The following is a 12,856-nucleotide window of genomic DNA, read 5'->3' as shown; positions in this document are numbered from 1 at the left end:
ATTCCTAATCTCCTTCAGGTAGGCCGTCTCGTTGTTATCAGAGATCAGGCCCACCACGACGGTGTCGTCAGCAAACTTGATGATGGTGGTGGAGCTGGTAGTGGCCACACAGTCATATGTGTACAAAGAGTACAGCAGGGGGCTCAGAACACACCCCTGGGGGGCTCCAGTGCTGAGAGTGGTGGAGGCTGAGACATGTCCGCCCATCCTTACTGCCTGTGGTCTGCCAGTTAGGAAGTTGGAGATCCACTGACACATAGATGAGCTGAGTCCCAGATGCTCCAGCTTGGTGGTGAGTGTGGAGGGAATTATGGTATTAAATGCAGAGCTGTAGTCTATGAAGAGCATTTTAACATAATTCCCCCTTCTAGTGTCCAAGTGAGTGAGTGATGTGTGGAGGAGATGAGAGATGGCATCGTCTGTGGAACGATTTGGACGGTAAGTGAACTGTAGTGGGTCCAGTGTGTCTGGTAGTGAAGAAATGATGAAGTCTCTGACCAGGCGTTCAAAGCACTTCATCACTACTGAGGTGAGGGCTACAGGGCGATAGTCATTGAGAGAAGCAGGGTGGGGTTTCTTCGGGACAGGAACAATGATGGACTCTTTGAAGCATGTGGGGATCACCGACTGAGATAAAGAGATGTTGAATATCTCAGTGAACACAGGAGCTAGCTGGTATGCGCAGTCTCTTAGGATACGACCTGGGATGCCGTCTGGTCCTGCTGCTTTCCTGGTGTTCACTCTCTTGAAGGCTCTCCTTACTTCATGCTCGGAGATGACGAGCACGTTTCCGGTGCTGGCAGTATCTTCCTGTCTGCAGCCGTTAGCGCCGCTAGCACTAGCATTGTTGGAGTCCTTAGCTGCAGCCTTGAAGCACAGAAGCCCAGACCTCCCTCTCCCTGTCCACCTCCTTTATCTTGTCCGGGGAACACCCAGGCGTTCCCTGACCAGCCGAGAGATATAATCTCTCCAGCGTGTCCTGGGAGGCGCCCAGGAAGCATCTTTATCAGATGCCCGAACCACCTCAACCGGCTCCTTTCGATGTGGAGGAGCAGCAGCTCTACTGAGCCCCTCCCGGATGGCCGAACTTCTCACCCTATCTCTAAGGGAGATGCCAGCCACCCTTCGGAGGAAGTTCATTTCCACCGCTTGTATCTGCTTTCTCGTTCTTTCGGTCACTACCCACAGCTCGTGACCGTAGGGACGTAGATTGACCGGTAAATTGAGTGCTTCGCTTTTACCCTCAGCTCTCTCTTCATCATGACGGACCAATTCTGGCCCATTGCTACGATCCTTATACAACTGTTGCAGGAGCTTGGTTCGCATAGCTGGCAGTATGTCGGACTTCCGGTGGGTGATGGACTCTGCCAGGGCTGCCGTTTGTCACTGATTCTGTTCATAATTTTTATGGACAGAGTTTCTAGGTGAGGCCATGTGGTGGAAGCCTTTCACTTTGGTGGTCTCAGAATCTCATCTCTGCTTTTCGCGGATGATGTGGTTCTGTTGGCTTCATCGGGTGATGGCCTCCAGCTCGCACTGGAACAGTTCCAAGCTGTGTGTGAAGTGGTGGGAATGAGAATCAGCACCTTCAAATCTGAGGCCATGGTCCTCAGCTGAAAAAGGGCGGAGTGCCCACTCTGGGTCAGGGATGAGCTCCTGCACCAAGTGGAGGAGTTAAAGTATCTCAGGGTTTGTTCATGAGTGAGGGGAGATTGACAGACAGATTGGTGCTGCGGTTGCAGGGATGCAGATGATGTTGGCTAGATTAATTTGAGTAATTATTCAGCTTGCTGGTTAAGCTTGTTGGCATTAGTTGATTAGCTTTACCGTTTCATCCAAATGTGGTCATGTTTGGCTTCAAAAACACAGCTTTTTAAGGCGAATTCTTAAGTTGATGATTGAAAATGCACAGAAAATACAGCAGTTATGGTTCTTTGTACACTTTTGTAGATTTATCTGTAAAATTTGTGAATGAATTGCTTTGTTTGTTAAATAAAAATATTATTGAGACATTATTTCAAAACACAGACGTTTCTACACGGTCCAAAATTTTTGAGCAGTGGTTTACAGGCATAAAAACTCTTCTCTGAGCTTCCTCCTGACTCTCCTTGTTTCTCATGTGTTATCGTTCAGCTGCCTGAGGACGATGGTGGTTACGCAGAGGTCAAAATCAATAACAATTCTACACTTTAAATGGATGTTTTCTGTTTATTACACACCTCTTTTTTTACGCTTCGCTATCCTTTAAGTCTTCTGTGTTTTACCAAAGACAGCTGCCTTCACTTCAGACCTGATTTTCTGTAACTTCACATAATAGAAAAAGTAAATGAGCTGATTTTTTTATTTTTTTATTTTTTTTAACCAGGTTGCATAATTTTAGATCATCCTCGTGATAAACATGCAGAACCATTTACTGCTGGCGGTTAAAACACAAGGTACCTTTTTGGAGAAGTGCCAGTGTGTTTGGCCGGAGGAGCTCACTGATTCACTGAAGCTGTAACTAAAATAAGCTGAAAACACCCTGTGATAACGGCGTGTATGCAGCCGAATCTTTGGCTCAGACAATAACATGTTTTGTTCACTTCATAATTAAACATTCACCGAATTCAAGGAGACAAAGCCGGCAGTGTTTCTGCAGCTGCAGCGCAGCTCAGTCAGACTGCCGGAGGTTTGCTGCCATCATCTGTTTAATGAAGCCATGCGCCATGTAATTTATGGGTTTGGTCAAATTTTATCACTTAATTTTTTCCAACATTTATAACACCTCGTGTCTTACAGGAAATATTCCAGATTTTAAGGGCTAAAACACACATTTAGTTTCTGTTAAAAACGAAATCAGTTTTACTTCCACTCAAAGAATGACAACCTGAAACTAGAACAAGCTTTTTTTTTGTTCACCATGTTTTACTCTATAACCAGAGTATATATAGTCTATATAACTATATATGGTTTCAATAGCAAAATGAAACCAGTTTAATGTCTGCTATTGTGGGGAATACAAACAGGCACTGATAGCCAGATATTGGTTTTATCTGTTTTATCTTGGAGGGCCTGGATCACAGAGGGTCTTGGGATTGATGCTTTCTTGTTGCTTCATTTCCTGTTCAGCTTGTCAGTGTTGCTGTTGGCAAACAACAGCATCCCTCCTTTAGCTGTAGTGCGTGACATCCAGTTGCTGTGACACTTAATTTCAGTGTTGCAAACTCAGATCATCCATGTGTCTTCATGTGGATTAAGATGGATAGATACCTCACTGATACCACAGCAGAGTAATACAAAGTAAAAATAGTAAAGTCTACAATAAACAATAAACAAACAACAGCTGCATAATACAAAATCTTTTACCTGACAGGTGTGTTTACCTGTCACAGAGTGAAGAGTTATTATACAGCTTTATAAAGCAGTGTTTCCCAACCACTGTGCTGCAGCACATGGGTGTGCCATAGAATATTATCTGGTTCCACCTGATTAGTACTCTAAGCGATCGGCGTGAGTAATGGACAACGGTTACATTCTCTTCCACTAGAGGGCAGTACAACTACCTGCTCTAATTAAATGAGTTGCCAACTGCTAGTAAAACAGAAGAAGACCAAGAAGAAGGGATAGACAGGAGGCACTTGTCTTAAAAACCACGATCCTCCTCAGCTATTCTCTCCTTTCTGAATTTCTTCTCTTTCCTCCTGTTAACTGTTTTTTTTTTTTGTTTGTTTCTGTTGCATTTCTACTGAACTTTTTTCTTTTTTTACCATCTTCACTTTGTTAGGCTTTCTTCTTGCTGCTTCACATCTTTAGAAGAAAGAAAAAACCTTAGAAAACCTTAAGTCAGACACAAATGAAGAAATACTGACCTCAACCTTCAAAAAGCCTCTCAGGTAAATGTTGTCGGCTCAGTAAGACGACCAGCAGAGGAGGCTGTGGTCTCACAGTAAAACTCGCAGCAGCCTGCACCTTCAAAAAGTCCTGTGAGAAGATTTTTGAAGCTCAGTGTCTGATTTCATTCTGATCTTAAGGAAAAAAGCCAAATAAAATATTATTGTATGACTGTTTTTTTTTTAAACTAAGATATATAACTATAGTTATCAATTAATTATGGGACAAAAAATATTTATTAATATGTTTCGTAATAAAAAATCAGGGGTGTTGACAAAGGGACTCTGACTGCTGATGAACCGAATAATAAAAAACAGCACAAACACACACAGACACACTGATGCCATTAACTTGGTGCGTATATATAATGTACAGTTTCTGTCTGCGAAATTATGGTTGAAGTGTGAAAGTTTAACCAACAACAGCAAGAATGTTTCTATTATTATTAATATTAGAGCAAAATGTTTTACATTGTTCTTCATGCTCTGGGCCGATGTTTGAGGTGTTTGATTGGGTAAGAACATAAATAAGCAGTATACTTCCTTGCATCGTGGTCCTCGGTGCTCATATAAGATGACAAACTGCCATCAGTGAGGGTGGCATGTGCCCACGTTGCGTAATCCAACACCTTCTGGCTCCTCTCTCAAAGCTAAAAATACCAGCAGGATCTGGATCTCCATCTGATACCATCCTCACCGTCTGCATCTGCATGCTTCCACCTCACACTGAAAAAGAAAAAGAAAACCCCACCCATCCCTTACGACTGCTTTAATCTCACGCAGAGGTGTCGTACTGTAGCTCTGATTGCAGGTCGGCTGTAGGGGATCTCAGGGTGGCTGACGTCGAGGCTTTTCTCCGGCTCATGGTGGTTTTAAGAAGCAGCACTCAGACTGCTGACTGCAAATACTGGATGTAAACAGCACATGTCACACTGTGCCAAAAATCTCACGTTCAGGACTGCAAGTCTGTGCCATTCTTTAACACTCTATCCTCTGCTGCAAACAACAGAACCAGATGGTCGTGAAATACTTTAAAAATTGCACATATATGCCACCATCATTGCTCCAAATGCAGACAATTTTCCCCCTTCAAACTGGAGAATCTTCACCCTCCTGTGCACGGACACAAACTGGTACACGGGGAAGAAGCATGAGCTGCAAAAATGGAGGCAATAACGATTCATTGCATCACACCGTAAGTCATTGTGAAGTTATTCGTTTTGGTCTTCATGGCCTCCCTCTGACTTGTATTTTATTTTAATCTTTTTGCCAAAAAAGTTTGCCACAATAAACAAAGACTGATATTATCAACCCTAGTATTTTTTTATTTTTATTATTTTTTTAAACGTCGTTTTAGTTTTTTTTAGTTAACTTTTATAAGTGTACACAGATAGTTGATGATTTCTCTCTGCATACGTTTGCTGTCTGCGGTGAAATCGCAGTCACAAAGGTCAAGTTTTTTATTTTAATAGTCAAGAATTCAGATTTTCTGGACTTCTGGTTTCAGAAGTGCAAACCTGAAGAGAAACTCTTGACTGTAAACACAGCAGGACTGGTAACACCTGCACACTTACTCCACTTTTCATTCCAGCCTAGATCTTTTTCAGGGTTTTTATCCAGTGAAAATCCAGATTGTTGCTGTGACTTTTTTTCTTTTTCTTTCCCTCAGTATCTTTACAACCATTTCTTAAACTGAGTTTTTCATCAGTTCAAGCTTTCATAACTTTCCACATGATCCCCTGATGAAAAACAGAGAAAAGCCTCAGAAGTATTACAGTTTTTATCAATATGTGTTATGTGCAGTGTTGGTCAAGTTACTTGAAAAAAGTAATCAGTAACTAATTACTGATTACTTCCCCAAAAAAGTAATCCCGTTACTTTACTGATTACTTATTTTCAAAAGTAATTAATTACTTAGTTACTTTTTAAAAACACAATTTACAACCTGAAGAGGTGATAAAGCGATAGATCTTTCAGCCCAATTCTACTTTTTCTACATAATCCATCATACAAAATGTAATCAAATGGAAAAGTCTCTTTTTTTTAACTTGTTTTATCAGTTTTAATCTTTTAACTTTATGCATCAAGCAAAGATTTAATTATATGCAACATTCTCTGACTTGAATAAATTAGTTTAACATTTAAACCTATTTTCTACACATTCCCGCACATAAAATAAAATATTTTTTGTGTTTACACTCAGTCTTTCAAATAGATGCAAGTAAAACACAGCAGAAAATAAATAAAATCAAAGACTCAGCGGTCCTGTTGCTCTATTTTCACCTGTAAAGCAGGACTACGGTAGGCGGAGGTTTACCCTGGTGCAGGTGTGCCGTGGTCAGTGGAAGATTCCGCGAGTTTCTCTGTGAGTTTCCCATTACGTCGTTGCGCACTCGGCGCTTGCTTGGAAGTTTAGGGGTTTTTTTTCGCTGTAAAAAGAAGTTTTCTTCGCACGCACAATGGACGCTAATGTTTTTGTCACTTTTTATGGAATCAAACTCAAAGTAAGGTCAGTACTTCCACACTTTAAACGCTGCACGCTCATACTCTCTCCCACAATCGATATGTGATCCATTGTTGATCTGCACACAGCTGTTGTCACTAACGGCGCACTCGCTTACGTCACTATCGTGAGACATTCTCGCAAAAAATCACGGTTTTAGTAACGCAGCGTTCCTACGGGAAAGTAACGGTAATCCAATTACCGTTTTTGCAATAGTAATCCCTTACTTTACTCGTTACTTGAAAAAAGTAATCAGATACACAGTAACTCGCCCATCTCTGGTTATGTGACGTTTGCAATTTCACTAAAGCAGAACAAAGTGCTGCCTTAGGGGAAATGAAAGTTTATTTAAAAGACACATAAACATTTCAGACATGAATCAGCAGGTGAAAACATCAACACTTTGACTTTGATCAGTGATTGTAATAAAACTGAACGTTACCTCGACAGCAGTAACACTGGTTTTAATTCAGTGGAAAATTAAAATGTGTTAAGTCTGTTTTTAGTCTCCTGGCTGTCATGTAGCATCGAGGTGAGATGGAGGAAACATCGGTGGGATACTGGAGACCGAATAAGCATCCTGCAGAGTTACACTCTTTCTACACATTTCTTCTCATTAAGTGCTGCAGCTTTTTATACAAACAGCTGCTTTAAATGTCTTGTTTTGTGCTGCTATCTGATTCTCTCAGTGTGTAATCAGACATTTCTTTCACTCTTTTTCTTCTCTCAGATGTAATTAGCTCCGCAGCAGCTGAGCGTGACTTGGGGAGCGCTCGCCCTGATGAAAAAGAGGTTAGAAGCAAACAACTGGTACACATTTCTACAACTCCTCCTTTTATCCCTTTCTTCTATTCATGTTGCACTTTTAATCAATTTCTCTGTTTTGCTTTGGTGTCACAAATCAGAAAAACACTTTTCATTTTGCACATTAAAGACAAGAAATCCAGATTGCAGAGATGTATGGAAGTTCAAGAATGACAAAAAAAAGAGGAATTTCAATCCAAGATTTCAGTTTAGTTTAAGAGATTGCAGAACTCCACTCTAAGAGAGATTGCAGACTCAGTTATTAAGGTGTGTTTGCAGATGTGATCAGGTTAGGGTTGGTATAGGGAATTATGAAATGCTGTACATATGACTGAATACTCTGAGTTTGGACTTGTTCTCAAATGGATTACATAGGTGCCTCAGCTCTAAGTGCATAAAAAAGTAAATAATGAAATTTAAAAAAAAAGAAGAAGAAATGAATGAAAACAATGTTTTAAAATTAATTTGAAAATAATTTCCAATTTCAAAAAAAAAAAAACATTTGAAAACAAAAAGTGCCTCCTTTGCTTAATGAAGGAGAAATGTGACAATATATAAATAAATAGGTAAATGAATGAATTAATCCAAAATGTGAAGAAAAGATACATTTGAATGGAAAAATAAACATAATAATAATTTTAAAAAGTGTAAATAAATGTAAGTTAATTAAAAAATAATTTAGCATTGAAAAATTAAAAATAATGAACTTATTTGCACAATTAATAGTATTTAATTGAATTATTAATATAACATGTTAATATATTACATTTTTTATCTTATATTTATATTTGACACTCTTTTGTGGGGAAACTATATTAATAACTTATTAATACACTTGTTGAATGTGTGTCTGTGTTTGACTGAGAGCAGCAGATAAGTTGATAACACTAATAATCAGCAGCAAAGAGAAACAGGACAAAAGTTCACAATCTTATGTTATTTTGATCGGACAGATCGTCATCTGGTTACTTATCTGGTTGTTTCTTGTCAAATTGCAGCTTGGTTACAGTAACCATTACCCAACTCAAATTATTATTATTTTTAGCAGCCGTAAATAACTATTAATTGAAGATAATTAACTACTAATACACACTTTATTCATAGTGGTTGTGATAAGGTGTTATTAAAAAAATCTTGAGAATTGTAAATACAGATGTTGACATGTAAAAGTTGCAAACGTGAGATAATGAAGCAATTTCTACTCGCATTTTGACCCAGTTAGTAGTGCTGGCCTATCAGGTTTAAAATACACTGAATTTAATAAACTTGGTCACATTTTGTGGTTTTATACTTTTGTTGTTAATGAACTTCCATACAGCGACGGGTGGTAGGTTTGTTACCGTTTAACACTCTAAAGGCGTCGTTCATGATATCACTCTCATGTCCAAAGCCAAAAGTAAATCTTCAAAGTTAAACTTAGACCTTAAAATTAATTCTGAATTAAATGATAAACTGAAAAATGAAATAAAAAAACATAATTTTAATAATTCTTCATCTTTTGGATACATAATGCTGATAAATCATCTGCACAAGAAGGAAAAATGTTGTACATGTTTTACATTCTACCAGAGACATTCAACACAACAATCTGGATATCACAATGAATGCCACTGTATCCACGGTGGCATTCATTGTAATATAATCTGTCAGAACATTGTTTCATCCCTTCTGCAGTTACACTGTAGAGAATTTCCACATCTCATAATCAGATCAAGTTTGCACTCTTGTTTTGTTTTTTATGGTTTGGATGTTCCTGAGTTGAATATTGCTTGAGACAGTTGTGCTTCCAGTCACCAGAAATGTAATATGATCTGCTGCTGCTTCGAGAAATGTTTCATTCTTTTAAATCAAATTGTACTGATGCTGTAACTTACTTTTTAAAAAATGTCTCTCAGTTGTTTTTCCCACCAAATTTGCTAAATTGTCTTGAAGAGTTTTTTTTGCCCCAGAAACTGGTTAATTTAAGCATATTTTAGGTACCTCTTAACGTTAGCTAGTCACTATTCTATTAACATCTGTAGCCCTGTGTGCCTCCATACATAGTTTCTGGTATACAGCTAAAACATGTTAATGAAGTGTCTATACAATAATGAGTATTTATAACCTAGGGACGCAACAAGTAGTCTGTATTTGGATTGGATATTGGTCAGATGTGAGGTCATCTGTTAAATTCATTTCGACTCAGAGTCCACTTGCGATCAGCTGTGAGCTGCTACACTTCTTGGAAAGCTGATGTGTGTTGTAAGCACGAGTGATAACATTTCATTTACGCTTTTGTCTTTTGTTGGATATTTATTTGTAACATTTTATTTTACTCACATCTCGAGTCAAGCCTGATGATGCCATAGAAATGATTTCCCAGCCCTTGTTTCATTTAAACACTGGTACCAGAGTGGTGAAACGTGAACTGGAAAATGTTGGATTGTTGCATCCTTGCTACAATCATGTAGAACTGGAGCAGCTTCAGAGTGCTACTTTGCGCTTGACTGCTGCTCACATTGGTTTTAATGAGGAGCGCGGTGGCTCAGTGATTAGCACAGATGCTGCTGGTTTCAAACATGTGTTGGGTCTTTCTGTGCAGTTTGCATGTTTTACTAGATTAATGCTCCCTGTATCGGCCTAAGAAACGCCCTCTTCACTTCCCGGTTAAATAAAAGTAAAAAAACAAACCAACAAACCTGTAACTGAAGAACAATGGAAACTGTATTTCATCTGTGCTTATCAAAGTAAAGCTAACAACCTACAGCAAATCACTGACATGGATTTATTTGTTTTTTTCCTTCTTCTTCTTTTTCATTGGCTGGCACGCTAAATAAAAAGTATTTAATGCACACTAGCAATGCAGCAAATGTCTGGCACAATTTTGATGGTGATGCCATTGGTAAAATGCTAATTTAAATAAATATGTTTTGCCATGCACTGATTTTTGCGGCACCATGAAATGCATAAAATGTATTTAATACCAAATGAGCCAAAAAAGGCAAATTCTGTTTTGTTGATTGATTTTCTGTAGTATATTCTGTAAACATACTGTGTATATACATATACATATATATTTATATATACATATACTAGGGGTGCAACGATACTCGTATCGATATTGAACCTTTCGATACAGTGCTTTTGGTTCGGTACGCATATGTATCGAACAACACAAAATTTTTAATTTATTTTATCAACTTTCCTTCTGACGATGCTGTCTGTGTTGAGCGCTCAGTGGATCTGCGCTCGACAGTGCAGCCTAGGTGGAGTAGTCGAACGCAGATTTACTAATCACCTGATATGTTTAATATGCTGCTGAGAATATAACCCAGAAGAAGCATATAGTATAGCTTATTTTGGAAAGAGCCATTTCTCTGTAATAAACTCTCTTTTCCAAAGATGAGTGATTTCTCAATCAGATAGATTTATTTATTTTTTATTACTTTGTTGTTTCAGCAACATTAATTTTAAAAACTGTACTTTTGAGTTAAAATATATTTTTATAATTTTAATAAATGACAAATTAAAAAGGCATGAACATTTTTTGTATCGAAAAAATATCGAACCGTGACACCAAAGTATCGAACCGAACCGTGAATTTTGTGTATCGTTGCACCCCTAATATATATATATATATATATATCATTAATATGTATACTGTGATAAATATCAGAATATTATAATTATATTAGAATTTTGAATTGGCACTGTTAACAAGCTTGTGGACCTTTTCTTTCAGGAAAGTCTACAAACGTTTGAAACCAGTGGTTCCCAAAATTTTCACCTAAGACTGAGACGTGTTTAGAGTGCGTTTGGGGTGCAGTGCTTTCTTCATTTAGGTCGTTTTTGTTTGAATTGCAGTTTGAAAGGCAGATATAGAAAAGCTTAAAAATCTTATTAAAAATGACTTGAAATGCTTTTATTCACATGGCATGCTCATGTTTTACCTCCAATACTCTAATGCTCTTTGGCATACAAACTCCACAAGCAAGCAGGATTTAATGAGGCTTTAATCTGTGCCTCCTCGTCTCCCCTGTCCTCCTCGCTGTGACCCTGAATCAATCTCAGTACTCCAAGCTGAGGGATGTCTCACTTCCTAAAATGCATCAAGAGGACAGAGGAGAGAGGACAGGCCGAGGCACAGGAAGAAGCTGTGATTAAGGATGCACAGACATATCCTTGGAGATGTTTTTAGCTTCACTATAAAAGAAGCATGGCACATAGCTGGACTATGAAGAACATGGAGAGAGGAGAACTCATCTTTTTATTCATATGTTGTGTCAGTTATGTAAGAGGATCAAACATTCAGCCTTTGTGTGTGAGATTTTTGAAAAAAAGGTATGATATCCTGTCACATTGCATCATATTATGAATTTAATTCACAACATGATGCAATGCCCTAAATATAAAACATGTCACGAGCACAGTTACATCTGAGGTAAAAAATTCGGCAGTAGATGGGCTGTAGTTGTTGTCGTTTCCATTCATCGCCTCCCCCGCTTGAATCGCTGGTGGGAGGGACGTGGGGAGAGGAGTCGATGATGTTCAATCTGGGAAAATTAGAAAGAGGGATGGAAACCGTCGCTTTTCTCTAGTCATGTGCAACCAACAGGAATCTTCTAGCAATAGGAATCAACAAAAAGCACTCACATCTACAGAAAGCCCTCATTTAGGCCGAGGTGTTTGCTGGTCTGTAATTTATAAATCGAAGCTTGTGTTTGTGTACGTCTTCTTTATTTGTTGCTTCTTTGTATGTAAAGAACGAAGTGGTCCGTTCCAAAACCTGAAATTCGGATGGGTTCTGGATGTCCAGGTTGATGACCCGTAGATTGTCCTTTTTGATCCAAAGATGTCTTTTTATGTGGACATCCTTTTGTACGCCTCATCCTATTGGTGGAATATCCTTCACACCAGGTTGTGTGTATATGTTAGTCCCCATAGGGAAATTGCTCCTCTGCATTTAACCCATTCACCCAGTGCAGCGCCCGGGCAGCTATGTGCTTTGCAATGGAACTTTGCTATTGTTTTAATAAACAAAGACTCTTATTAGTGGAAGTAGCAAAGAGGTACTATTTCCTGATGAAGGCTTGTTGTCGAAACTCAAAGAATTTTCATTGAACATGACCACGCCATGAGAATAACAGGCATCTTTGATTTTTAAGCTGAGACTTTATTTTAGCGCTGTCAGCGTTAATCTTGTTAAGATGACGTCAACGCCATAACCACATTAACGCAGTTATGGCGCTAACGTCTCCGTTAGCGAGTTAGTGCGTATCGCTCCGTGCTTGGGGCTGCACGGTGCTAACGCGTTAACGAGCTAACCACGCTAACGCATTGACGCCGTGAAGCCCCACGCACGGTGGAGACGGAGATTTGCCGCGTTAATGCGGTTAAGGCGTTAACGCCATTTTAACGAGATTAACGCTGAAAGCACTACTTTATTTACTTGGGGTTATATTTGAATGAATGCAGATGGTACGTATATAGATAGATGTAGATGGTATACAAAAGGGAGTTCTTCCCACTGTTTCCAAGTGTTTCTCATAGTCGATTATCTGTTTGTTGCCGTTTTATCTCTAATATTATACAAAGTATAAGCCACTGTTGTTGTGAATAGACACTGTGTGAATTAAATTTAATCTAGTTTAAGGATTTAATAATGTTGATTTAGAATAAACTTCTTTAAACTGCCTATTTA

The sequence above is a fragment of the Rhamphochromis longiceps genome, linkage group LG12 (genome assembly GCF_057381845.1).
Source record: "Rhamphochromis longiceps isolate RC_006_pf linkage group LG12, R_longiceps_female_GT1.1, whole genome shotgun sequence".
NCBI lineage: Eukaryota > Metazoa > Chordata > Actinopteri > Cichliformes > Cichlidae > Rhamphochromis > Rhamphochromis longiceps.
Note: the sequence above shows the minus strand (reverse complement) of the source record.